The sequence below is a fragment of the Mandrillus leucophaeus genome, unplaced genomic scaffold (assembly GCF_000951045.1).
Source record: "Mandrillus leucophaeus isolate KB7577 unplaced genomic scaffold, Mleu.le_1.0 Scaffold14, whole genome shotgun sequence".
NCBI classification, from domain to species: domain Eukaryota; kingdom Metazoa; phylum Chordata; class Mammalia; order Primates; family Cercopithecidae; genus Mandrillus; species Mandrillus leucophaeus.
Genome location: NW_012101365.1, coordinates 8,843,340 through 8,870,607, shown reverse-complemented (window position 1 = coordinate 8,870,607; position 27,268 = coordinate 8,843,340). Strand labels below are relative to the sequence as shown.

Below are 27,268 nucleotides of genomic sequence, written 5' to 3'. Positions count from 1 at the left end.
TTATATACTAATTTTATAATGTAATCAATACATCATATAATATATTATAATGTATTGAAGTTCCCATTTTTATAGGTCAAAATTGATCAAATATTGGTAATTTGATGAACTGGCCATGTTCCTCACTGCTCCTCCTAATAAATATAGAAGTACATATTTACCACATATACCATATATAAATATATGTATATATTTATTATGTATTATGTCATATAATAATGTCATATATTAATATATTAATATATCAATATAAATATGTGTTTAATATAATATAATTATTATGTAACAGTAATGTTATACAAACATATAACGTACCTGGTACAAAAGAAATACTTATTACTATGTAAAACTTATACATGGCGGCTGGGTGCAGTGGCTCACGCCTGTAATCCCAGCACTTTGGGAGGCCGAGGCGGGCGGATCACGAGGTCAGGAATTCGAGACCAGCCTGGCTAACATAGGGAAACCCCATCTCTACTAAAAATACAAAAAATTAGCTGGGTGTGGTGGTGAGTGCCTATAATCCCAACTGAGGCAGGAGAGCCGCTTGAACCCGGGAGGCGGAGGTTGCAGTGAGCCGAGATCATGCCATTGCACTCCAGCCTGGGCGACAGTGCAAGACTCCATCTCGAAACAAACAAACAAACCAACAAACCTATACATGGCAGAAACTATTCTGTGAGTTTTACACATTAGTCATTTCATCCACATAGCAGTCATATAAAGTTGGTACTACTCTCTTTATTTTACAGATGAAGGAACTGAGACAGAGAGAGTTTAATTAGCAAGAGTTACACTGAAAACAAATGGCAGAGCTAGGATTTGAGCCTAGACATATATCTTTCTGTCTCCCTAGGAGCCTGGCGAGGTAGGTGTGGTCATTTAACAGAGAAGGAGAAGTTTAATTAACTTGCCAAAAGTTACATAACCTGTCCACAGCAGAACCAAAATTCAAACCCAGGTCAAAATGTTTTTCTTTGGACAGCCTGTTTTTTGCATGGCCTGGTTTTTGTATGGCTGGTAAGCTGAAAATATCTCTTACATTTTTAAAGGATTTTTTTTAAAAAAAAGAATATGTAACACTGATCATATGTGACCTCCCCCCACCAAAGCCCAAAATATTTGCTATCTGTCTCTTTAGAGAAAGTTTGCCAACCCTCCGCTATACTGTCTCCTCTCCATATTGGCCTAAAGTATTAGGTCGGTACAAAAGTAGTTGTGCTTTTTGTCATTGAAAGTGATGGCAAGCATCGCAATTACCTTTGCACCAACTAAATACTTTATGAGGATCAAGTGAAGGTGGGAGTGTGTATATATAATTTGGGGCAAGTAATTTCCCCTTCACTAGACCTCAGTTTCCCCACTTAGAAGGAGAAGTAAGATCTGCAAGCCTCACTACAGTTCTAATCTGCCCCAATGTAAGGTGTTGTTCTGTTGTTGTACTAAAGTATTACTTTTTCTATTCCACCAACTCCCATGTTATTACTTGTCACCTAACTTATTGCAAGGAATTCAGACACAATTATACTTCAATGCTGGAAAAAACCATAACCTCCAAAATAATCCTGGAAGCTAAAAAATGCTCCACCTCTAAAACATCAGCCTTTCTGTGATGTGCTCTGAACACAGACACCTTCATCTTTGCTTATTCTCCCAGCCTGTCTGTGTTTCAGGTTGTTTATTTCCTCAGAAATGTTTGCTTCTGATCCTACCAGTCTCCCCTACTCCCCTCCTTCTCTCCCAGTTCTCCATGATATTTAACAATAGCAAAAGAAAAAAAAAAATCAAAGCAATCTACCGATTTTCCTCCAATTTGTTTCCTAGTGTCAGATGCACACACTTTCCCTTTTCGGGATCCATTTCTTGTCTTGAGCATGGCCTCCCACATATTCTAAGAACAAAGGCAGCTCCTTCTAATCTTCTGATCTCCTTTATCCTTCTCTTCCTCTCTCAGTGGTCAAGGCAGCCTTGCCCATTTACAGATTTGCAGTCTCTCCCAATGTCCCCTTCACAACCTCCCTCCACCCCAAAAGAAACCTAATCTAGAACTCTCCCCAGGACACTAAGACCTCACTCTAGTCTTGAGCACTAGCCCAGCGCACGGGCTGACCAGCAGCCACACCTGTTCCTCACTTGCCCTTGAAGGAAGACAATGGCACTGTGGTGAAGTAGACCCAGCCTCCATGGAGCCCATGGGTCTAGTTTGTCTTCATCTTGCTCAAGAGAGGGTAGGCCTCTGCTTCTTCAGACCCTCACCCTCATCTCTGTAGGACGGTTGCAGTAGCCTCCCAAGGAGACCCCTGCCTCTAGACCTCTTCCCTTTCCTCAAATCGTTCCCCGCTCTGCAGTCATAGGAAGTCCAAGCTTAACTGCCCTTCATGGTCCCCTGTGGCTGCAGAATAGTGCTCCTTGCCTTAGGTCTCCATGAGCCAGCCCATGCCACTCTCTGAATACATTTTTATTTCCTACCATGCTGTCTCTCATTCCATATGCCTTTGCTATGCCAAAGTACTTAGACTATTCTAAGTATTCCACACAAAAAGATTGCACATTCTTTCCCTCCATGGGATGTCCTTCCTCAACTCTGCTTTCCAGAAAAAATCTGAATATCCTTCCAGTTCGTATTAGGCCATTCTCGCATTGCTGTAAAGAAATGCCTGTGGATGGGTAATTTATACAGAAAAGAGGTTTAACTGGTTCACTCTTCTATAGGCTGTAAAGAGAGCATGATGCTGGCATCTGCTTGGCTTCTGGGGAGGCGTCAGGAAATTTACGATCATGATGGAAGGTGAAGGGGGAGCAGGCACATCACATGGCCAGAGCAGGAGCAAGAGAGAGAAGGGGGAGCATGAAACACACTTTTAAATGACATCTCTCACGAGATGTGAAAACTCGCTATCATGAGGACAGAACTAAGGGTATGGTACTAAATCATTTATGAGAAATCCATCCCCATGATCCAGTCACCTCCCACCAGGCCCCACCTCCAATACAGGGGATACATTTCAAGGTGAAATTTGGGTAGGGACACACATCCACACTATATCACGGTCCATGAAGAATACCTTTCATTTATACCTCTAGATTCATACATTACCTTTCCTCATCTGCTCTGTGTTCAAGAGGTTGATCTATGGGGACTGAATTGGTGGGTTCTTGAACCTTCTGCTTCTGGTTGGGTTTGGCCAACAGGGAGCCACAGGAGACCAGAGGGAGGGGGAAAAAGGGAGGGAGGGAGTATGATATTCCTTTGATACATTGTTTGCAACATCACTGAACTGGCCATGTTCCTTGTTCCTTACTGCTCCTCCTAAGGAAAGCAACTCTGCAGGACAGTTCAGCAGCTATTAAGTGCCTACTCTCTCTCTTGTGATTCTTCTATATCCACACCTTTGCATATAAGCCCTCTTTGAAATTTGCTATTTCCTGGGAGCCATCAGACTGTTGGGACCCTGACTGATACATAGTGTGACCCGGCACAAACCTCAGGGAGCTCTCTGAAGTGACATCTGCTATAGATCCCATTATATCACCTGCTGCAGGTTTGCTTCCTTGACTTTCCCACCAGACTGTTTCATCTCACTTTGTCTTGTAGATATGCAAGAGGCCTACCCATATGTAGTGAGCAGCTACTATGTGCTGGGCCATGGCCTAGGCACTGCAGATTCAGAGATTGATAAATGGTCATTCCTGACCTTGCAGATCCCTGACTCTAGTGCAGGAGCTGAGACTTGAGCCCCATTGAACACTGTGGCTCTCAAATCCCAGATCCACCACTGAGTAGCTGTGTGAACTGGGCAAGTCATCTCTCTGAGCCTCAGTTTCCTCATCTGTAAATGGAAATCAGGGCAGCTACCTAAGAGGATGATTGTGAGGATTAAAGTAGTTAGCATAGTGCCTGGCATACACTAGGTACTCAGTAAGTGTCAATTATTATTTTTATTGTCGCAGGTGCTTAGTGTCTATTAAATGAATAACTCAATGTATTATCTCATTTGGTCTCCATAGCAACCCTTTCTCTACCCTTCCCCACTATATACAATCCAAATAGACACGGAAGGAATTTCTTTCCGCATTTCACAGATGAGGAAATTGGGAATGAAAGAATGAATATCTAACCTACCAGCCTGTTCTGCCTCCCACCTTCTCCCAGAGGCCACAGCGAGGCTGTTTGTCCAGGGAACTGCGAGCCCTGGGTCCTAGAGGAGTCGTCCTGGTTTTCTGTCTGACTTTCTGGCTCCAGAGGACTTGTGCCAGTAGCTCACCACAATTTGCTCTGTGCCTAACACAGTCTGGGGTTCAGGTGCTCCTGAAGTTTGTAAACACTGGGGTCTGCCAGGCGCTGCCCCCAAAGCCCCAGTTTCCCAGAACCAGTGGGCCCAGTTCCTGTTCAGTTGCCGCTCTTTCTGTAACTCCTTTGCAAGTACCACTGCCCCTTCTGGTAAGTGCAGGGGCCAGGAGGCAGGTTCTACTTTCACATTCACTACCACACCCACAGGAGGGAGATTTCTTAAAGTGGAGGGGAACTTTCCTTTCGCCGTAGGCCCAACCTCAAGCCTCCTCCTTAACACCTCAGTTTTTTCAGGGCATACTTAGTTTCCCACTGAAGCTCAGGAAGGGTAAGTCCCCACAACATCAAAATTTCAATCTGCCCCCAAAACACAGGAGTCCCTGATCCCTGCAGAGACCCTGCCCTGCACTTGGCACATTTGATGTATACCCTTGTGTACTCCCTCCAACGCCCCTGCATGGTGGGCATAGCTTCTGAATGACGGCTGCGGGACTGAGGCTCAGGGTAATGGAATGCCTAGTATTGGAATGTTCGAATAAGAAAAACTACACCTTCGAACTTTAGAAACAGAGTTGGAAATCACTGCAAAACAAAAGTCCGTAAACAGAATGAATCTTTGCTACTTCTGTACCATATGCACAGCCCTGCTAATTTGCTTTCTGTGAGTTGCATGTCTATTTGTGTCCCTATCTGTCTCCCCTACTTGACTATACCTCCTCAAGGATGGAGAAGATGACTCACTCACGTCCGTCTCCCCATCCCAGCACATGGCCTGAGGCAGGAAGTGATGGTTGTCCTGAGAAGCTGAAAGCAGACCATCGTGCTTGGTGGTAGGGGGTCAGAGTAGGAGAGATGTGGGGCCAGGTCACACAGGGTCCTGTAGGTCATGGTGAGGAATCAGGATTTAATTATAGGTGCAAATGGAAGCCACTGAAGGCTCTTGAGGAGGGCCCTGCCTTCCATGTTGTAGAAAGATAATTCTGGCTCTAGGATGAAGAATAGATTGGAAGATGACAGAGGAGGAAGCAGGAAGCCCAGTTAGGAGCTATCACAACAGACCAGGCAAGAGCCAGGGACATTTTTTCAGCACAGCTCACTGGCCCCAACCTCAGAGTTTCTGATTCAGTAGGTCTGGGGTGAGGCCTGAGTGTTGAGTTTCTATGAAGGTGAGATGCTGCAGTCCCCAAGAACCACTGCTTGAGAAAAGGAGAGGAAGAAAGGGATAATGTGCAGTCTTGTTCTCAAAGAACTTTCATCTCTGTTAGTACTACATGAGCAGTGCAATTCTAGAGAGCCAGATGAATGTCCATTGTGGGAGCCCAGGGAGGAACATCTCCCCATTGTGCGTGTGGAGGAGAGGTTCAGAGGAATTGTAGTAGTTCATTCTCACGTTGCTCTAAAGAAATACTCGAGACTGGGTAATTTATAAAGAAAATAGGTTTAACTGGCTCATGGTTCTGCAGGTTATACAGGAAGCGTGGCTGGGGAGGCCTCAGGAAACATTCAATCATGGCAGAAGGTGAAGGAGAAGCAGGCACATCTGTACAGGGTGGAGCAGGAAAGAGAAAGTACACGAAGTAGGAGGTGTTACACACTTTCAAACAACCAGATCTTGTGAGAAGTCTGTCACAAGACAACACTAGGAGACGGTGTTAAACCATTAGAAACCACCTGCATGATCTAACCACCTCCCACCAGGCCCACCTCCAACTCTGGGAATTATAATTCAACATGAGATTTGGGTGGGGTCCACAGCCAAACCATATCCGGAAGCTCCTAGAAGAAGAAACTCTTGAATGGAGTTATACTAGTTAACTGGGACTTAACCAAGGGAGGGAGGTCCCTGGAAAGAATGAGAAAAGGAGGATCTTCAAGACAGAGGACACAGCTTGAGCAAAGGCAAGGAGATAAGAAATGGCAAGATGTGTTTGAGTAATTGGAGCTGAGAGTTCCAAAATGAAGATGGTGTATGTAAAAACTGTCATGAATGGCTTTGTATTTCCTTCAGACTGAGAGGTTTTAACTTTATCCTGCAGAGCAGTGGTTTGTAAAAATTTTTTAGAATTTTTTTTTTTTTTTTTTTTTTTTTGAGACGGAGTCTCCCTCTGTCACCCAGGCTGGAGTACAGTGGCCGGATCTCAGCTCACTGCAAGCTCTGCCTCCCGGGTTTATGCCATTGTCCTGCCTCAGCCTCCAGAGTAGCTGGAACTACAGGCGCCCGCCACCTTGCCTGGCTAATTTTTTGTGTTTGTTAGTAGAGACGGGGTTTCACCGTGTTAGCCAGGATGGTCTCGATCTCCTGACCTCATGATCTGCCCGTCTCGGCCTCCCAAAGTGCTGGGATTACAGGATTGAGCCACGGTGCCTGGCCTGTAAACATTTTTTAGTATAGGGGGTTGGTCACAGACCCCTCTGAGAATCTGATCAAAGTTAATACTCACACAAACAGAACTAGGGTATGCATTTCAGGGCGTTCACATATTTCCTGAAACCTACCCATGATCTTCAAATAAAGAATCCCTGCAGTTAGCCAGGTGTGGTGGCTCACACCTGTGATTCCAGCATTTTGGGAGGCTGAGGCAGGAGGATTACTTGAAGCCAGGAGTTTGAGACCACCCTGGGCAATATAGCAAGACCCTGTCTCTGTAAAAAAAAACAGACATTTTTTGTAGAGTGTGGTGTGGTGTGTTGGTGCATGCCTGTAGTCTCAGCTATTTGGGATGCTGAGGCAGGAGGATTGCTTGATGAGCCCAGGATGTCAAGGCTGCAGAAAGTCATGACTGCACCATTGCATTCAGCCTGGGTGACACTGTGAGACCCTGTTTGAAAAAAAAAAAAAGAATCCCTGCAGTGAATAATGGGTTTTAAGAGGGGAGGCAGCCTAATTGGATTTTCATTTTAGATGGCTTTCTTGGTGACCACACAAAGAATGGATTTGAGCAGGGGTAGTGGGCACAGAAAAGCTGGGGTCTAAGAATCTGAGTGAGAGATAGTAAGTGGTAATGCAGATGGGGGACCAGGTTAACACCTGTAGGCAAGGGTTAAGTTGGTGAGTGTTATGATCAGACTTACTTTTCAGCAAGGTCACTCGGCTCAATTCAAAAAGCATCAGTTGAGAGCTGAGCTCAGAGGCCTTCTTTGCATGGCTTGAATCTAGGCTGATGGGCAATGCAGGCCAGTCAAGCAAGAATGAACCTTCCCCACCCTCACCCCACATACTGGAATCTGCTGGTCATCAGTCAGTTGGAGCCCAGATATCCCATGCCGGTGGGGGCTGGAATCCAAGGACGTGAAGGAAGGCAGCACTCTGACAAGCTGGGGAGAGGCCACGAGGGCAGAGTGGGGTGGTTAGTTCCTGGGAGGCAGCCGAGGTGTCATTCCTTCCAAAGCTTTCGCAATAGCCAGAGGAAGCAGACAGAGCTCAGATGATTATCTCCTTTGTACAGATGGGAAACTAAAGGCTAGGGAAGGTATGGACTTGCCAAAAGATGTGTAAGAAACACCAGGGCAGAACTGGGACCAGAACCCCAAGAACATTTGACTCCTATGTCTGTGTCTTATTTTAGGCTGGCCCTGGGGCAAATTCTGCCTTGCCCACTTCTGGTGGCTCTCAAATCCTGTAATTCTGTGATTTTAAGTTACTGAGTCCTAGCGAAAGGCTCTCCACCATTCCTTTGGGTTATTTTATCTGTATCAGCCGTTCCACCCCAAGATCTTACTCTCAACCACCTGTGAAGTTTGGAGTGAGTCATTTGGCCTTTCTAGCTTGAGTTTTCTTTTCATCTCTAAAACAAGAGGGTTCCGTTAAATGTTCCCAAAATATTTTTCTTCTCTGAGTGGCGGTGGTTCAGCAATGGCTTCTGAGACCTTAAATTCTGCCCCAACTCTGACATGATTACATGATTCTCAATAGCCCATCTCCTTTTGTGTATAGGTACCAGGGAATAATAACAATAATAATTAATATCTTTTCTTCCTTCCCCTTGGGCCATGCACTGAACTAAGCACTTTGAAGCTTCAGAACAACTTTACAAGGCAATTGCTACTCTTGCCCCCATTTTACAGATGAGTAAACTAGAAAACACGGAGAGGTTATATTACTTAATGTAAGGCCATCAGCTAACCAGGGTTCAAATCCAAGCAACCTGCCTCAGGGTTCATGCTCCTTATCCCTAGGAGCTGAGTAGTGAGGGATTGAAAGTGTAGGGAAGCTCTGAAAACAGCCAAGTAAGCTCTCTGTGACAAGAGGCTCACTACCCCTCTGTGGCATGTTCTATCATTAACCCCATTTTGCAGGTTGTGCTATGACATGGTATCTCCTACCACCTGCAGGGGGGCGCAATTATAAGATGTTTCTAGTGACTTGTGGAAGAAGTTGTCAGATTTGGCAAATAAAAATAAAGGACATCTGGTCACATTTGAATTTCAGATCAAGTTTGTGTGTGTGTGTGTGTGTGTGTGTTTGTATGTGTGTGTGTAAGTATGTCCCATGCAACATCTGGAACATATTTATTCCAAAAAAGTTTTATCATTTATCTGAAATTCAAATTTAACTGGATATCCTATATTTTATCTGACAAATCTATTTCCAGTGCAACAGAATAAGGACAAGTGATGGTGATTTCTTTCCCTTTAGAAGACTTGAATGCGTGTGATTACTGCTTTGCTCAACTGGTGCAGAAGGTTGACATGAAAGGCTTGGCTGAATCAGTCTCAAAGGAATGGGGATGACCTCTCTTTGCTCATCTCCCCTGGGAAGTCCTTTGAGGCCTCCAAAATCACCACTGAGGGAACCTGGAACAGCCCTCTAAACTGGAGCAGGACTCCCCGGAATGATCTGGAGCAGGCCTTGCTCACTGGCTGGCTGTGTCCTTGGCTTACTTTTCAATGCCTGGTGCACAACTCGGAAGCTACCTTAAACAATAATCTCCCTCCTTCTCAACTTCACAAAAGATCTCCAGGGTCCTTCTAGGACATTTGGATCTCCAGGCACTAATTCCTGCTTCTTTCTGAAACTTAGTAACCTCTTCTGTGATAATCAGAGAAAGAAGAAGAAAAACCCATGGTAGATTTTCAATAGACATAACCCATTCACTCCCCCCAACCAACGCCACCATCTCACCATCAGATGTCATAGTAGTCATTCCCTTGGGTTTTCCTGCCAGTGAATATTACAGAGTCCTAGAAGAAGAATAACAAACCTCAAAGGATTGCCTGGTTTTAACAACATATTGTGAATTCCCAAAAAATTTCCCCCAGGAAATCCGTTTTGAAATATGCATGGGGTTACTCCACATCACAGACATCTGTGTTGAAGCTTGCTTTCCTCATGGCTGGCATCCCAGACAGGCCCCTTGGCTTGAGCAAACCTTCATCTCCTTGTCACAACCTGACCCCCAACCCTTCCACCTCCCCCTCTTCCCCACAAAGTCACACACCCATGCCCTGTGTGGAGTGGTTTCTATCAGCAGAGCATGTTTGAGCTCATTGGGCAACTGGCCTCTCACATGATTTTAATCTGCTTTGTCTTCCCTGATTACCAAGATGTCCCAGACCAAACTACATTTAGATGAAATGCATTTGGGTGGGTGTACTCTGCCTGCCTCAGCAGAAATATTGGAGCAGCCACCCAGCACATAGCTGAGACATGCACAAAATGCAGACCAGCCTCTCAAAGCAAAGCGAACTTTATAAGGTATATTACATTAACATCCACAAATATGCACATTTATAGGCATCCTGATTAGGCCTCAGGCAAAGGCCACAGTATTTTTTTACAAAGGAAAACTCAGTTAAAAAGGACTGAGAACAAAGCAAAACCAAACCCTTCTTGGGTTGTTTAGCTTTGTGGTGTGGATATGAACTTTTCCTTCCTCCTTGCCCTTCCTTAAGTACAGTACATCTCACTGTGGTACTGTAAAGGACAGGGCTCCAGTTTTTTTTTTCTGAATAACTTCTTAATGGAAGCTGCTAAACTGACTTTATCAGCCAGATATGTCCTTGACTTTGTCAACTGAAGCCAGTATATCCTCATCACCATTATCTTCATCATCCCATGGCTAAGAGTCATTGATCATTTTATTTTGTGCCATACATTTTGCTAAATATTCTGCATGATTTATCTAATTTGATTTCATAATGATCTTCTATTAGATATGTAATTTTTTTTGAGATAGGGTCTTGCTGTGCTGCCCAGGCTGCAGAGTAGTGGTGCAACAATGGCTCACTGCAGCCTTGAATTCTTGGGCTCAAGCAATCCTCCTGACTTGGCCTCCAAAAGTGTTCAAATTACAAACGTGAGCCACAGGGGCACCCCAGAGGTATGATTTTTAGTTCTCATTTTAAGAATGAGAAGATTGAGGTTTAATAAGATTAAGTGATATGCTCAAAGTCATATAGCTAATCAAGGGGAAAACTGGTATTCAAATTCCAGAATGTGTAACTCAAGGTTGGCACACTTAACAATGCCTATTGCTCCCCAGGGATTGATAGCGAGGCAATTCTGGTAACTACTGGGCCAGGGAGATTAAAAAGACTCATCCTTGAAGGCCCTCACTCAAAACCTTCCTGTATGAGTAGAGCGGGTCCATCCCTCCTTTTTTGTTTTACCTCTCTGGTCTAGGAAGTCATTTCTAAGAGTTTGAGCTGTTTTGAGGAGACAAGAGGACATAGTGGGGCAAGGAAAAACCCAAAAACTTTTATGTGAGACAGAGCTAGATTTATAGCACGGCCCAGAATCTTATGAGTTATATGAAGTCGGGACACTAAATCTTAAGTTTTCTTACCTCTGAAACAGGCATAATTATATTTACCTCATAGAATTCATATGATTATTAACTAGAAAAACCTAGCCTCCTGCTATAGTTCGAATGTCGGTGTGCCCTCCACCCCAAAAATTGAAACCTAACTCCTAAGGTGATAGTATTAAGATGCAGGGCCTTTGGGAGGTGATGGGTCATGATGACTCTGCCCTCATAAATGGGATTAATGGCCTCATAAAAAGAGGGTTATTTTCCACCGCCATGTGATGACCCAGTCAGAGGGTGCAATCTATGAAGTAGAGAGCTCTATGAAGCTCTCTATGAATCTATGAAGTAGAGAACTCTCACCAGACATTGAATCGCTGACACCTTTATAAAGTCCGTGATCTGGGACTTTCCTTTTGCTGGAACTGTGAGTAATGAATTTCTATTGTTTATAAATTACCTAGTCTAAGGTATTTTGTTACAGTAGCTCAAATGGACTCAGACACCTGCATTCAGACATCCAGTTTTTTTTTTTTTTTTAGTACCTATTATCTATAGGGACCTTTAAGGCCTTGAAAAACATTCATTCTCATCTTTCAATGACAGGATTTCTAAATTACAGGCTTTGTATTCCCAGGACCTAGCACAGAGCCTGGGAGATAATATGTGCTAATTAAATGTAGAGCATATGATACTCTCATGAATTAATAAATGAATGCAATAAAAGCCCATCCAGTTTATCTTTCTGACCTCATGGACCACCACTCCCCTCCAGCTGCATATGACTAATTTGGTATTTAACATACAAGCCATGTCTTTCCAAATCACAGCCTCGACACAGGGCTCATATGATTCTCTGTGTCTTGAATGCCTGCCACACCCACTTTGTTGGCCTGGAAAACTACTTAGGAGTTTTACTTTATGAAAAATGCAGAGTGAGTCTGCTCCTACTCCGTATGTCAGCTCTTCAAGCAGTTGAAGTCAGTCCTCATGACTCCCTTCCTTGTTCTACAAATTAGTGCTGCCTTCCAAGTCTAATTTCCATCCCTCCAATAATTGTTATTGGAAATGGCCTCTGAATCCCATACTATTTTGGATACTCCCTTCTTTTCCAGTTGCCTTCTATTCATTCCTTCGTTGACTATTTATTGAGCACCTACTGGCTGTCACATGAAACAGATTTTTTCACTAGACTATAAGCTTATGAGGTTTGCATTCTGATGAGGGGAGCTGAACAACAAACAAAAATGTACTACATATATCAGCTGTTGATGTGTCATGAAAGAAAATTAAGTGGGGAGATGAGGATGGAAGGAGAGGGGAGGACAGACAATTTATGTAGAGTGTGGTCAGGGGAGACCTCTCTAATACCATCCCATTTGAGCAGGGGAATGAAATGAGGGAACAAACCATGTGACTGAGGGACGTGTGTTCCAGGTGAAGAAGAGAAGCAAGTGCCAGTGCCCTTAGGCAAGAGTTCCTTGGAGAGTCTGAGGCAGCGCCAAGAGTCGGGAGAAGGAGCGATTGGAGATGATCTCCAAGACAACTACAGGCAGATCATGTAGGGCCTTGAGGCTGGTGGAAAGGACATTGCTTTAAATAAGATGGAAATCCAATTCAGAGTTGATTTAAATCCCCTGGAAACTTCTCTCTAGGGCTCTGCAAAGTTGAGCTTTTAGAGGAACAATGATGGGAGCAGACAGAGCTGTAGGGGAGTGATTGCAGTGACTGCAGCAAGAGGTGATGGTGCCAGAACCGAGGTGGCTATGCTGGAAATGTGGAAGATGCACAGAAATTCTAGATGCACTTGGAAAGTGGAGCTCATTGCATTTGGTTTTCTGTATGTATTTTCCCCCAGTTCTATTGAGGTATGTTTGACAAATAAAAATTGTATAAATCTAAAGTGTACACAGTGATGATTTGATGTATGTACTAACATATATCATGAAATGATTATTACAATCAAGTTAATTAACATATCCATCACTTCATGTAGTTACTGTTTGTGTACGTATGTGTGGTGAGAATACTTCAGGTCTATCCTCTTAACAAATTTCAAGTATGCAATGCAGTATCATCAACTGTAGTCACTATGGTGTACATGAGATCCCCAGAACATATTCATCTTCTAACTAAAAGTTTGTACCTTTTGACCAGTGTTTCCTGATTTCTCTCACCCCGCTCAGTGAGAGCAATCATTCTTCTCTCTACGTCTAAGAGGTCAATTTTTAAGATTCCACATATAAGTGAGAATATATATTTGTCTTTATGTGTCTGATTCATTTCACTTAGCATATTATCCTCAACATTTATCCATGTTGTCACAAGTAGCAGGATTTCCTTCTTTTTATGGTTTAGTAACATTGCACTGTATAAATTTGTATAGCGTATTTTTTTATCCATCATCTATTGACAGACATTTAGGTTGTTTCCGTATCTTGGCTCTTGTGAATAATGCTGGAATGAATGTGGAAGTGCAGATACCTCTTTGAGATTTATTTCCTTCAGATATATACCTAGAATGGGATGGCTGCATCATATGCTAATTCCATTTTTAATTTTTTGAGGAACCTGTATACTCTTTTCTATAGTGGCTGTATCAATTTGCATTCCCATCGACAATATACAAGGGTTCCCTTTTCTCCACAATCTTGCCAATAACACTTGTTAACTCTTGTCTTTTTTTATAATAGCCATCCTAACAAATTCCAGGTAATATCCCAGTGCGGCTTTGATTTGTATTTCCCTTATAATTAGTTACATTGAGCACCTTTATACACCTGTTGTACATCTGTAGGTCTTCTTCGGAAAATCTCTATTAGGTTTTTATTTGTTTTTGAATCAGGTTATTTGTATTTTTGCCATTGAGTTTTATGAGTTCCCACTGCATTTGTTGGAGAATTAGATGTGGGGCATGAGAGAATGTGCCCCTATTCTCTTATTTGTAACCTAAGGATGGTATTTTCACTGCAGGGTTGTTAACCTTCATGGTAGATGCTCAAGGAATGTGAATTTTCTCCTTCATCTGTCCAGTGCTATGATCAGCAATGGTTGTAAGACCATTGATTGTGGTAAATTATTCAAGGAATGGATGGGGGAAGGGAAATGATGAAAGTCAGGTACCTATGTGATATCCAAGGGAGAGGTTCCATTGGATAGGGGTAGCTGACAATTTTGGATATAAACTTCAGATACAGGTTTGGGGTAAAAGTTCAGGAGATGTCAAATAAATAGTTTGAGAGCTGAAACTATTGAGACAAGTTAAGAACAGTCTTTTTCCATTTCACTAGCAATATTGTGTAATATTTATGGAACTAATATGTATCTTAAAGAGAGAATCATCGGATCACTAAAAGAAGTATGCAAAATCTGGTATCAAATGAAATGAAGGGATAATTATTCCAGAACTTTAGGCTAAGGGGAGTCAGAGAAGAGTGTGCATCTCCCAAAAGTGTAGTATAAAGAAAAGCTGAGCAGCTAACATATGTATTAGTCATCAAGAAAAGGAAGACAGTTTAGGCAACAGAGGTGTAAATCAAAGAGGCATGAGTTCTTATCCAGGACTTTCCCCCTACACTACTAACTACTTGCTTTTTTTCTTTTTTGAGATGGAGTCTTGCTCTTGTCACCCAGGCTGGAGTGCAATGGTGCAATATTGGCTCACTGCACGCTCTGCCTCTCAGGTTCAAGCAATTCTCCTGCCTCAGCCTCCTGAGTAGCTAGGATTACAGGCACCCACCACTACACCTGGCTAATTTTTGCATTTTTAGTTGAGACGGGGTTTCACCATGTTGGCCAGGCTGATCTTGAACTCCTGACCTCGTGATCTGCCTGCCTCGGCATCCCAAAGTGCCGGGATTACAGGCATAAGCTGCCATGCCTGGCCCACTACTTGCTTTTTAAAAGATTGGCCATGTGATTTTCATTGGTTAGAGTCAGGGAATAGTACATCCATTTGGTCAACGCTTCTGCATCTATGGATGTACTGGTGGTGTTCCGATGCATGGTCTGTGATCCCTGAATGATGATACAAACATGGTAAATTTCACACGCAGTGTTTGCATGTTGGGAAGGCTAGTCGCTTTTCCTGCTGGCTTATTGGTGTTTTCTCCATCATCCCCAGGTGCCTGGGGATCAACAGAATGGGAGTCTGTTCTGGTTCTGTCATCGCCCAGTGGCATCTGCAGGCTGAGATGATTGCTCTGCTCTCCACGCTTGCATAGCCATGTGTAGTTCTGGACCAACACCAGATGAAGGTCACTGATAAGCTGTGATTCCAGAAGAAGGGACCAGGTGAAGCAGAGGGGTTGGGATTGCCTGGAAGACTTGTCTCCCTCTGTCACCCAGGCTGCAGTGCAGTGGTGTGATCTCGGCTCACTGCAACCTCTGCCTCTGGGTTCAAGCAATTCTCGTGCTTCAGCCTCCCGAGTAGCTGGGATTACAGGCGTGCACCACCACACCCAGCTAATTTTTGTATTTTTAGTAGAGACAGGGTTTCACCAGGTTGGCCAAGCTGGTCTCAAACTCCTAGCCTTAACTGAGCTTCTCACCTTGGTCTCCCAAAGTGCTGGGATTACAGGCGTGAGACACCATATCTGGCCCCATCCTTATATTACAAGTCTTTTTTTTTTTTTTTTTTTGAGACAGTCTTACTCTATTGCCCAGGCTGGAATGCAGTGGCACAATCTTGGCTCACTGCAACCTCTACCTCTTAGATTCAAGCAATTCTCCTACCTCAGCCTCCTGAGTAGCTGGGATTACAGGTGCACACCACCACACCTGGCTAATTTTTGTATTTTTTTGGTAGAGACAGGGTTTCACCATGTTGGCCAGACTGGTCTCAAACTCCTGACCTTGTGATCTTACCACCTCGGCCTCCCAAAGTGCTGGGATTACAGATTACAGGCGTCAGCCACCGTGCCTGGCCGACTCTGTCTCAAAAAAAAAAAAAAAAAAAAAAAAATGAGAGAGCGAGAATGAGCTGGAAAAAAACAGGCTTTTTTTTTTTTTTTTTTCGTATGGGGAATAAGAAATTCAGGAGGAATATGATAATGTCTTCAAGGATTTTAAGGGCAACTATTTGGAGGAGAAATTGACCTGTTCCTCATTCACACTGACTAATATATTTATATTATATATCACATCTGTATTTATATAAATTTTTATTTATAGATATAATACATAAAAAATAAAATATTTCTAATAATTTTTGTCACCCAACAATGAAAAGAGCTCCCCTTGGAGAAGTCTCCATATTCAGGATGACTGACAGAACCCTTTGAGCTTGGGCTCAAGTGTGGGATCTAAGATTGAACTGGATAAACAACACCCTCTCGCCTTCTCACTCCTCAGTTTCTTCCCTTCCCCATCTCTATGGTCCTCTGTTTCTATCTTGGAGGAACAAAGCTACATGAACTTTTTCTAAGTGGGAGTCAGAACTTAGGCCCCTTTCCTGTTAAGATGCAAACTGTCACTTTGAACCAAGATATTCATGACTCTTCCAAGTGATTAATAGGGGAGTCAAATACCTCTCATTCCTCAAGGCTACTGAGGACCATGTGGTGACTGACCTCATCTGAGCACCGAATGGCACCCCAGCCCCCAACAGTTCCTTCTCTCTGGTGCGGCCCCAGGTCAAGGCAGATCAATTTTGCTTTGAGGTGAGGAATGTGAGCACGTCCTCCACGAAGGCCTGGAACAGACGCTATGTTGTTCTTTCATGACTGCCTTTGCTAAGTGGCTTGTGAACTGAGCCCTTGACGATGAAGCCAGGCATGGCTGGGGAAGCTAACTACCCAGATGAGCAGCCCCCCCTAGGACAAAGGGGTAAAGTCCAGTGGGTAGGACGGATGGAGAGGGTGAGCTGTGTCTCAGGACCTATGGAACTATGCAGCAGTTTCAAAGCCAGAGAACCTAACAGGCCTTACAGTCTTCTGACCCCTTCATTTTACAGGTTAAGAAACTAATGGTCAGAGAGACAGTGACTGCCTTCAAGTCATGCACGAAATCAGCCGTTAAGGGTGAAATTAGGGTGAGGCAAATGAGGTACCTACATGACCCTAAGAGGACCCCTCCTTACACTTTGCACCCCAGGCCCCTCACTCAGTTTACCTAATCTTGGTCCTAAGTCCTGCACCACCCAGGCTGCGTAACCCTTGCCAGTCAAAGACTTTGCGAGAGATTATGATGATCTAAATGTTTGTGTCCTCCTCTGGTTAAAATTCATACGTTGAACTCCTATTCCCCAATGTGATGGTACTAGCAGATGGGGTCTTTTAGAAGTGATTAGGTCACAAGGGCAGAGTCTTCATAAATGGGATTAGTACCTTTATATTTAAAAAAAGGACCAAGGGACCATCTTTGCCTCTTCTGCCATGTGAGGATATATAGAAAGTGCCATCTTTGAGGAAAGGGCTCTCACGAGACACTGAAACTGCCAGCACCTTGATTTTAGGTTTCCCAGCTTCCGAAACTGAGAGAAATAAATATTTGTTGTTTATAAGCCACCTAGTTTATGATATTTTGTTATAGCAGCCCAAACCGACTAAGAGTTTCTGTCCACAGAAGGTGCCATGTTTTCTGGCAGATGAACCTGTCCTCATCGGAGCAAAGAAGGGCCTCTGCCTACAAGCAGCCAGTGGAAGTCTGGCAGGCAGCTGGGGAGAGCTTGTGTGGGCCACTGTCCCACTGGGGCCTGGGTGATTTCACTGGATGATCAGATTCTCTCTTGGAAATTTGAACCATCAATAGGGGAGAGTTTGTAATAGCTGAGAGAGGAACTCAAGGGCATTCTTGCTCCTCAGTTCTTTGTTGCTTGTACTGTCTTCTATACATTCCTGCGGTGGAAAGGGAGAGAGAGGTGACCACTCTTATGCCTCTCCCAAGTGGCTGTTGTGCCGGTCACTGTTCAGATTGCTCCCTACCTCATGGGAGAGTAGAGGAACAGGGGAGGGGAGGGGCACTTGCCTCTGCATTCATCCATTTAACAATGATTGAACACCTCATTATTGCTAGACACAAAGATCATTAACACTTGGTCCCTGATATTAGGTACTTACACCTTAGCAGGGGAGACAGAGGCAAAAAAAGATAATTATATTGCCATTACCACTTAATAATTGTAATGATGAAGAAAGGCAACAGATATTGTTGGGACACCAGGAAAAGATACATATCCATATGGAAAAACTGGGAATGAGTGCGAAACAATGCTTCCTGGAGGAGGTGTTGCCTGAACTGAGTTTTAGAGGGATGAGCAGGACTTCTTCATTCACCAAGTGAAGAGCAAGGGAAGGGCTTTCCAGACTTGATCAAAGGACATGGCTGAGGACCAGCATGGCAGGTGTGGAGGTACTGCAGACAGTTTGGTAGCTATATGAATTTTAAGTGAGGTGGAGCACAGCAAGAAGGAGGCTGAACCTGGTTAGCCTGGCTAAGGAGCTTGTGCCTCATTTGCCAGGCCAGCTCTCACACACTGGTAGTCAAGGCCAGGCACAGAATCTCAAGACAAACTTTATTTGGCCCATAGAAGATTTTACAGAATTCTGAGTTTGGGTGCCTTTAAACAGCCAAACTCCATTTTACTGCAATCCCCACTGCTCCCCATTGCCTACCTATGGACCTGGCACTCATTTCTGTTTCCTCCTGCCTTCTGTAGACTGTAAGGATGTGGTGCCTGCTCTGGTGAGTGGAGAGTCTTTGAAGGGTTTCCACCAGGTGATAAGCATGATCATGGCTTTGCTTTACCAAGGTTCCCCTGATGATGATGCAGAGGAGGATGGAGGGGTGTCCTGGAGACAGATGAGTCCCTTTGGAAGTTGTTGCAATAATCCAGGCAAAAGATTTCAAGGGCCTGCAATTGTGTCCTGGAAGAAAGCTTAGTAGGCACGGCAGGATAACCCCACCATTACCCATTGTGGACCCTTGAGGCCTGGAGCAATATGGGAGAAGGTGATGGGCCTGGAGCTAGCAATTCTATGTCCAGGACCACTTTAAATGACAGACTATTGTAAGCATCCCTAACCTACTGAGCACCTTCTATACCCAAAGATATGACATTCATAGTCTTCTGTAATTATCCCAACAACCCTGTGGAGCTATTGCTGCCCCTCCCTGCACTATTCTAAGGCTCAAAGAGCCTTCAAGTAGCTCCCACAAAGGATCCTTGCTACGTGATTGTCCTGAAATTCAGACTGAGAATTAGGCGATTGCAAGGCTGGGGCTTCGTTCACTACAAGATACCTGTGTGGGTTTATCCTGATGTCATCAGAGTCCAGAGGCCATTAGAGTGGTATTTGAGGAGTGTGACCCAGTAGGGGATCAGTATGGACTTTGGCAGCTCCCTGACTGAGAAAAAAATAACTGAGAGAAAGCTACCCAAGAGGACAAGCTGAGAATGTGCATTTGGAGCTTGTTATTTGGCTTGGAGTCTTAGTCCATCCGGGTTGCTGTAACAAACACCATAGACTAAATTTATTTCTCATGGTTCTGGATGCTGGGAAGTCTAGGATCAAGGTGCCAGCAGATTTGATGTCTGGCGAAAGCCTATTTTCTTATTCATACATAGAGCCTTCTAGCCGTGTCCTCACATGGTAGAAGGGGCTAGCTAGCTCTCTGGGCCCTCTTTTATAAGGTACTAATCCCAGTTGTGAGGGCTCCACATTCTAATAGCATTACCATGGGGGTCAGGATTCAACATATGAATTTTGGGGGACACAAACATTCAGACCACAGTACTTGGCAAACACCCCTCTACTTTTTTGTCAGAAAATTAGGAAATATTTCAAGTTTGTTTACACATTAGAATACAAATGCCAAAGCAAGGCTAGATGTTGTACTTTGGGTCTGCTGGCTATAAAATCTCTAAAGGAGAAACCAGGCTGGGGAGGGCCTCAGGTGAACTGGCCTGGGAGCTCCAGTCCCTAGCTCTGTTCTCTCTGTTCCCCTCCACCAGCTTTAAGGAGAATTAGACAACCATCTCTATGTCCCAAATGCCAAGCACTCGAAGTCAGTGGTTCTCAAAGTGTGGTTTCCCAACTCACAGCATCAACACCACCTGAGAACTTGCTTGACCAAATTCTCAGGCCCTACCCAGACCTCCTGATATGGTTTGGCTCTGTGTCCCCACCCAAATCTCACCTTGAATTGTAATCTCCATAATCCCAATGTGTCAAGAGCGGGACCAGGTAGAGTAATTGAATCACGGGGATGGTTTCCTCCATGCTGTTCTCGTGATAGTGAGTGAATCTCACAAGGTCTAATGGTTTTATAAGTGTCTGGCATTTCCCCTGCTTGCACTCATCTTCTCTCCTGCCACCCTGTGAAGAGTTGCCTTCCACCATAATTGTAAGTTTCCTGAGGCCTCCCCAGCCATGCGGAACTATGAGTCAAGCAAATCTCTTTTCTTTATGAATTACCCTGTGTTGGGTATTTCTTCATAGCAGCATGGGAATGAACTAACACTTCCTGAATCAGAAACTCAGGGGATGAGGCCCATCAATCTGTGTTTCAATAAGACTTCCAGGGGACTGTGATGTGTACTCAAGTTTGAGAGCTACTCTGGTAAGTGATAATAAACATGATAACACATTTTTTTTAATGCTTTAATGAACCTCGTCTATTTTCCTTGCAATGCCCTGGGCTTCCTCCAAATGAGTAAAGAATTTCTGCAAAGTCATTTAGGGTTCAGCAGAATCCTAGCTGTGGCCAAAGAATGTGCATGGGTAGGTATAGACCATCAGTAGATTAGAACTCAAGTTCCATGCTGGCTTTGAAAAAAAATTGATGTTGTTTGATCTGATCTCAGCTTCCAGGGCACCTCTTCAGGGAAGGCTTCCCTGAGCTTCCTGGACTAAGGTAAAAGCTCCCGTCACATTTTCCCAGAAGCATTCCAAATTTCTGCTCATCGTCACAGTGCTCATTATACTGCAAAAGGTCTATTTGTTTAATCATCTGCTTCCTTCACTTCACCCTAAGCTTAGCGAGGGCAGAGACTCTTGTATTCTTGTCCTTGAATCCCTGGAATCTAGGAGAAGGACACTTAGTAAATATGCATTTAGTTAGTTGAACACCAAGCTCACCTCTTTGCCTGTGGGGACTTATCATGCTATCCCTCGGCCTGAATTCTCTCTCCCCAGATTCTCTGTGGCTTGTTTAGCTTCTCATTCCAACCATAGCTGCTAGATCATCATCTCTTGAGCATCCAACCTAACCCGGGCACTACATTGCTCTCTACCATCCCCATCACTTTGCATTCAACACGGTACTTTATCACTATTCGATAGTCTACTGATTATTTTATGTTCTGACTCCTACTTCCTAGAGTGCAAGTTCCCTAGTCAGGCACTGGTCTATCCCACTCAACTCCACCCTCAGCACATGAAATCCCTCAGTAAATGACTTTGAATGATGCATGACTTTTTACTGACTCATTTATCAAAACACTCAGACATTATCTACGTATGATCATTTTACAGATGGAGGAAAATAAACTCAAGAACTGGTGACTTGCCCAGGTCACACTGCTGGTGGGTAGCAAGACAGCAGCTAGAATCTATAGCTTCTGGCTTTCCAGCCACTCCTCGTTCCATTACATTCATTATTTCTTTGCTGGACTGAAAAGCTTAAGACTTTTCCTGTAAGTAATAGGGAGCCATTGAAGATCTGAAGTTTCAAGGAAGTGGCAGGATGTATTCTCTTTTACTATAAGGTAAGTGCTTCCCTCTCCCATTTTGCCACATTGACTAGTCTTACTTCAAAGGCATCTGTTTTTCCACCTGGGGGTCACAAAGTTACTGCCTCACACCGTAAATCCACCATTGGCATTTCCTTGCAGCTGTGTTAGTTGACAGCTCTGAATCACCAGCTCTGTGAAGATGTGGGAGAGCTAGTGCTATCAGACCCCATCAGCAGAAGATAATATCTGATTGCTGATGGTTGCACTAATGTACCTGCCCTGTCAGGGAGGACCTTCTGCCCTGTCTGACATTTCCAGGGAAAGATACAGTGGAGATAGAGATGTCACTTCAGGAGGCAACTGATTTATGTCAGAGGATTAATATGACCCCATATCAAGTTCAAGTTTTGGTCAGTCAACTCAGAGCCTCATAAACTTTAGAGAAAGGTAACCTCTTTGCTGTTACTTTGGCCCAAAAGAAGAGCACCAATGTTCACTAAAACACTTGTGATAACTGCAAAAGAGGGAAAGGATTGATTAAATCAACTGTAGTACTTTCATAGGATGGAATATTATATGGCTATTAAGATTTGACTTAAAAATAGGTAGAAATTACTGGATTCTTATAACAAATTGTTTAGAAAAATTAGGTTACAAAATGTAAAGTACCATATGAGCCTATTTTTGTTTTGGAAAAGTATAGATGGATAAATGAATGGGTGGATGAATAAAAAGATCATAGATAGATATGTATACAAATGTATAGTTAGATGGACAGACAGATGATTAAGATAGAAAGACACTAAAGAAAGGGTGGAAAGGCTAACATAAATATGTTAACACTGGTTATATCTGGTTGGAGGGATTAAAAGTAACTTTAAAAATCACTTACCTTTATTTCCTGGTTATTTAGTAATAAACTTACATTGTTTTTCTTAACACAAAAGCATAGCTATTAATACCAACAATTCTAATATTCAGAATCAGGAGCTCATCTTTTACCTATGTGTCCTCTTTACACCCTCTTTACTCTTGTTACATGAATGTTCATAATACCCATCCATCCATCCATCCATCCATCCATCCATCCATCCATCCATCCATTCTTCCATCCATCTGTCCATCCAGGTGGCAGAGTCTATTTGGACTCCAGGATGGCATTTAAATAATCCCCCATGGAACTTTTATATTGATTTAATGTCCTCTCATGTCTCTGGGCTATTTTATTCTTGTTGTTATTGTTCCTCTTCTAGACCATGGAGCCCCTTTCTATATTCCACCATGCCACCCTTTGTCCTGCTGGTCAATTTCTACTCACGCTATAAGACTTTCTTCAGACCTCACCTTTCCTTCTTTCGCCTTGTTGCTTTCATCCCCTCCTTCTACTCCCTCCTCCCCCACGGCCTTTGTTCTCCAATTGCACCTTGTACCTTGTACTCCATTTGAAACTTTCCAATATGTACACTTATTATCTATGTACTTGCTGTTTCTTAATTAGACTTGGTGCTTCCTGATGCAGACACTATGCACTCAGGTCCTTTTATCTCTGCACTCAGGGCCTAACTGCTTAGTAAAAGCTAGTCTGCTTCTCTCACAAGTATGTTTCTGAGAGCCTAAACAGAAGATTGGCCAACAACCTCAATATCATTCATTTAATCAACAGGAATTTACTAAGCATCTACTATATCCCAACCACAGAGAGTAGTAAGACACAGTTTCTTCCTCCAAAGGCTCACGGTCAGGTCAGGGAGGCAGACATGGGCACATGAAAAAGAACCATAAACAGGCCACCATAGGATGTCAGTGTCCTATTTCAGCCTAGAGAGTGGGCCTTCTAGGAGTTCAAGAGACCCCTATAGGCTGTCTGGACACAGGAGAGACTTGATGGCTGGGGGGTAGTTAAGGTTAGAACAGAGACTTCAAAGAAGATTTAGACAAACACAAGGGATGAGGGATGGCATTCCAGGTAGGAGGCACAGTGTGGCAAAGGTGCAGAGCTGGTGGGCGCCTGGCTTGTTATGAGTGTCCAGGCTGTGGGAGCTGAATGGGCATAGAATTAGTGTCAGCCCCAGGGGTTACATCTAGTTAGCATCATTTAGAAGCATTGCAACTTCTCAGAGCCTCGGCTTCTTCACCCATGAATTAAATATTAAATTATCTGCTTTATATGACTTATAGGGAAGTTGGGAGAATCCAGTGACACATGGTGTGTGGAAATTTTTTGTAAATTATAAAATAATACACTTATGCAATTCAGAGAATAAGAATAATCAGCAATATGGCTAGAGGAAAGGATTTATGAGGGAAGGAAAGCACTTAGGCATGTTGGAATATTTAGAGTTGGGTTTGGGGAAGACCTTAAAGATTCTGACTCTGACTTTCCATTTGGCTCTCATGATCCCCAGTACCATTTCTCTTGTGAATTCATTGATCTAGCCCAGCCTGGGTTAGGTGCCCCATCTCATGTTCCCAATATCCCACTTACTTAGTAAGACAGCCTTTTAATTTCTGTTAACATCTGTCTTCCCAACCAGGCTGGGAGTTCACTGAAAGCAGACATCTTACTTTATTCATTTTGTAGACTCAGTGTCTAGCACATTATCTGGCACACAGTCGGGTTCAGTAGATATCTGTTAGTGATAACTATTTTAATGGCTACTCTTCACGAAGCACTTACCAGTTGGCAGTCATTTTGATAAGCACTAAACAAGAATTTGCTCATCGTCACAACAACCCTTATTCCCATTTTACAAATAGAAAAAATGAGTCATAGGAGGCTTAAATAACTTAGTCAGTTTCATTCAACACGTGAGCACTGGAGCTAGAATTTAAGCTGAGGTCCTGAGGTTTCTGAGTGCCGTATGTTTCTTGTGAATTCATTCACTCATTCACTCCACCAATAATGATTGTGTGCCTGTCACGTGCCAGGAACCATTTCAGGCTGAAGGAATGTGTCTGGAAGAAGTGATAAATGGGATATCAGATAATCTCATGCTTGGTGAAAATGTGAAACGTATGTATGACCAAAGTACAGAGTATCCCAGAGGTGTGGGCAACTCAGCTGTGGGTGGGGGTGGAGAGAAGCCTCCGAGAGAAGAGGAAGACAGCCAAGGGCATTCCATCCAGGTAGAAGAAAGGGCAAGTGGGAGGACACCAGGGTGGGATGTAGCAAGTTGAGTCTGGATGTTGCAGTGAGTCTTTCTGACTAGACAGTGTACTTCTTGAAGGTGGAAACTGTGTCTTAAACATCTCCACTTTCATAGCCCTGCATCTGGTTGCTCAGTGAAAGCTTGGTGAATGACTGAGATGGGTTTCTACATTTTGAAAACAGACAGCAAACCTCAAATTTCAGAACACTAGAAGGTCACACGACAAAATGACTCCAATTTGCAAGGGGCAGCCAAGCATGACCAGAAGGAAATGAAGTTGTGTGTTTACCAAGAACCTCTTTGCTTGGCTCAGAATATCCTCAAGTCCCCATCTCAAACCTGCTCTCCTGTTAAGAGAATGCAAGACAAATTCTGTCTAAGGTACTGTGGATTTTGCAAGTTGCTAGGATATTAATATATTTATCCACAACCACAGACACTTGGCTCAAGAACAGCCCACTCAGCCCTCACTTGAGGCTAGATCATGGGGTTTCAATCAACATGAAGTCCTGAAGGGGCTTTTATGTCAGCCAGGGACATGGTCATTGCTTGGAGGTGCCGCAGCTGAAGTTTTTCTTCAGGTTTGGTGATGATAAGTTATTTTTGTTAAGTTGATTTGCTTTGGCCTCTTTTGAGGTTTCAGATTCAGTTGTGATTTGCACCTGCCTTTTTTAACCTAAAAACACATATGAAGGAGAGGAATGGAGTCATATTTTCCCATTCCACAGTCCTGGGCTTCCAAAATGGAGATGCTTTGGGTCTAGATGTCCTCAAGGAAAATAGGACATTTGGGTTTTGAGGCTCATTACATGGATGTGAAGGAAATATGGCCTAGAACCTGTGGATATTGTAGCCCAAGGGTCACATACTAGAAGACCACTACCTCTACAATGATTTCAGTGGTGGGCTTGGGGAGGGGAAGGGAAGAGGCGGGGCTGTCTTTTGTTAAACTGTAGGATATAGGGATGACTCATGACCTATACAGGGCCAAGCATTTAGCTTTCAAATGCCTCAAACACAAATCAATTGGACTACACCAGGGGAAAGCAAAATAAACTCACTTCCTGATTATGTTTTCTTTGGAGGGTGTCTTTCCTTGTTACCTAGGCTGGAGTGTAGTGACGCAATCATGCCTCACTGTGGCCTTGACCTCCCAGGCTCAAGAGATCCTCACACCTCAGCCTTCTGAGTAGCTGGGACCACAGGCGTACACCACCATGCCAGGCAATTTTTTTTTTTTTTTTGGTACAGACAAAGTCTTGTTATGTTGCCCAGACTGGTCTTGAACTTTGGGCTCAAGCAATCCTCCTTCCTCAACCTCCCAAAGTGTTGGGATAACAGGCATGAGCCACCATGCCCAGACCTATTCTTGTTTTTTTTGAAGAGCTGCAACTTTCTCTTGGCATCACCAACAACCGTCATTTTTTGAGGCTGTCTTCATGTAGACCCTGAGATTATAAATGCCAGCACTGGTTCCTACCTATCATGGTTGCACAATAAGTCACAAAGGTGTCCCACCCCACATTCCCACAGAGATGATAAAAAAAAAGTATTCTGTCTGACTAAACTTATTACTTCAATGGATAAGTGATCTTCCTTCAAATTATTGGCAGCAAGGTTGGCTTAATATCAACACTTCTGAAACTTTATTTTGAGCTGGTAACTACAATAGTCCATAACACTTACAATAGCTCAAGTTTTTTTTCCTGGTAACTTTAGTAATATAATTGGCAACTAATTTAACCTGGAAGATTTATTGGCAAGTTATATTGCTCAAAACTGTATGTTTATAGTTATAGTTTTAACTATAATTTAAAATAATTCTGTATAATGAAATGGGGAATATATATGGGAATAAATTCTATTCCATTTATTTCAATTTGAATGTCCAAATTACAATGTTTCCCTTTGTGCTATAGGAATAGGATTAAATGGGGGAAGACTAGAATTTATAAGGGTTGTATATGGGGGGAGGGCAGAGATGGAAGAATGAGGGTTGTGATGATAGTGAATAGCAAAGAGTGAATTCTCTATGTTTTTGCTGTGGCACTGAAGTGAAGAGATATTAGCTTTAGCTGTTCACAAAATAAAGCATCATGATTTTCAGTGTTTGAGAGAAAATTGATGCAAAAAGTTTGCAGTACTTGACATGTATTTGCATGCACAAAATAAAATTATTTGTCCACCTTAAAAAAAAAAAAACAAAAATCTGGCTGGTCACGGTGGCTCACACCTATCATCCCAGCACTTTGGGAGGTCGAGGCGGGCAGATCACAAGGTCAAGAGATCGAGACCACCCTTGCTAACATGGTGAAACCTTGTCTCTGCTAAAAATACAAAAAATTAGCTGGGCATGGTGGTGGACTCCTGTAGTCCCAGCTACTCGGGAGGCTGAGGCAGGAGAATG

General features: G+C 43.4%; 1 long non-coding RNA gene across 2 annotated transcripts in view; it reads right to left on the bottom strand.

Annotated features, from left to right (window-relative positions):
• The window catches only part of LOC105534923, a 69,228-nt gene that overhangs the window by 37,969 nt on the left and 3,991 nt on the right, over positions 1-27,268 (bottom strand). Inside the window, exon 3 of one of the 2 annotated variants that reach the window (XR_001005350.1) lies at positions 18,540-18,902. The exons of the other annotated variant lie outside the window; for it this stretch is intronic. This is a non-coding gene — a long non-coding RNA (uncharacterized LOC105534923). Of the gene's footprint in view, positions 1-18,539; positions 18,903-27,268 lie in introns of those variants that run through there. 2 annotated transcript variants of the gene reach the window in all.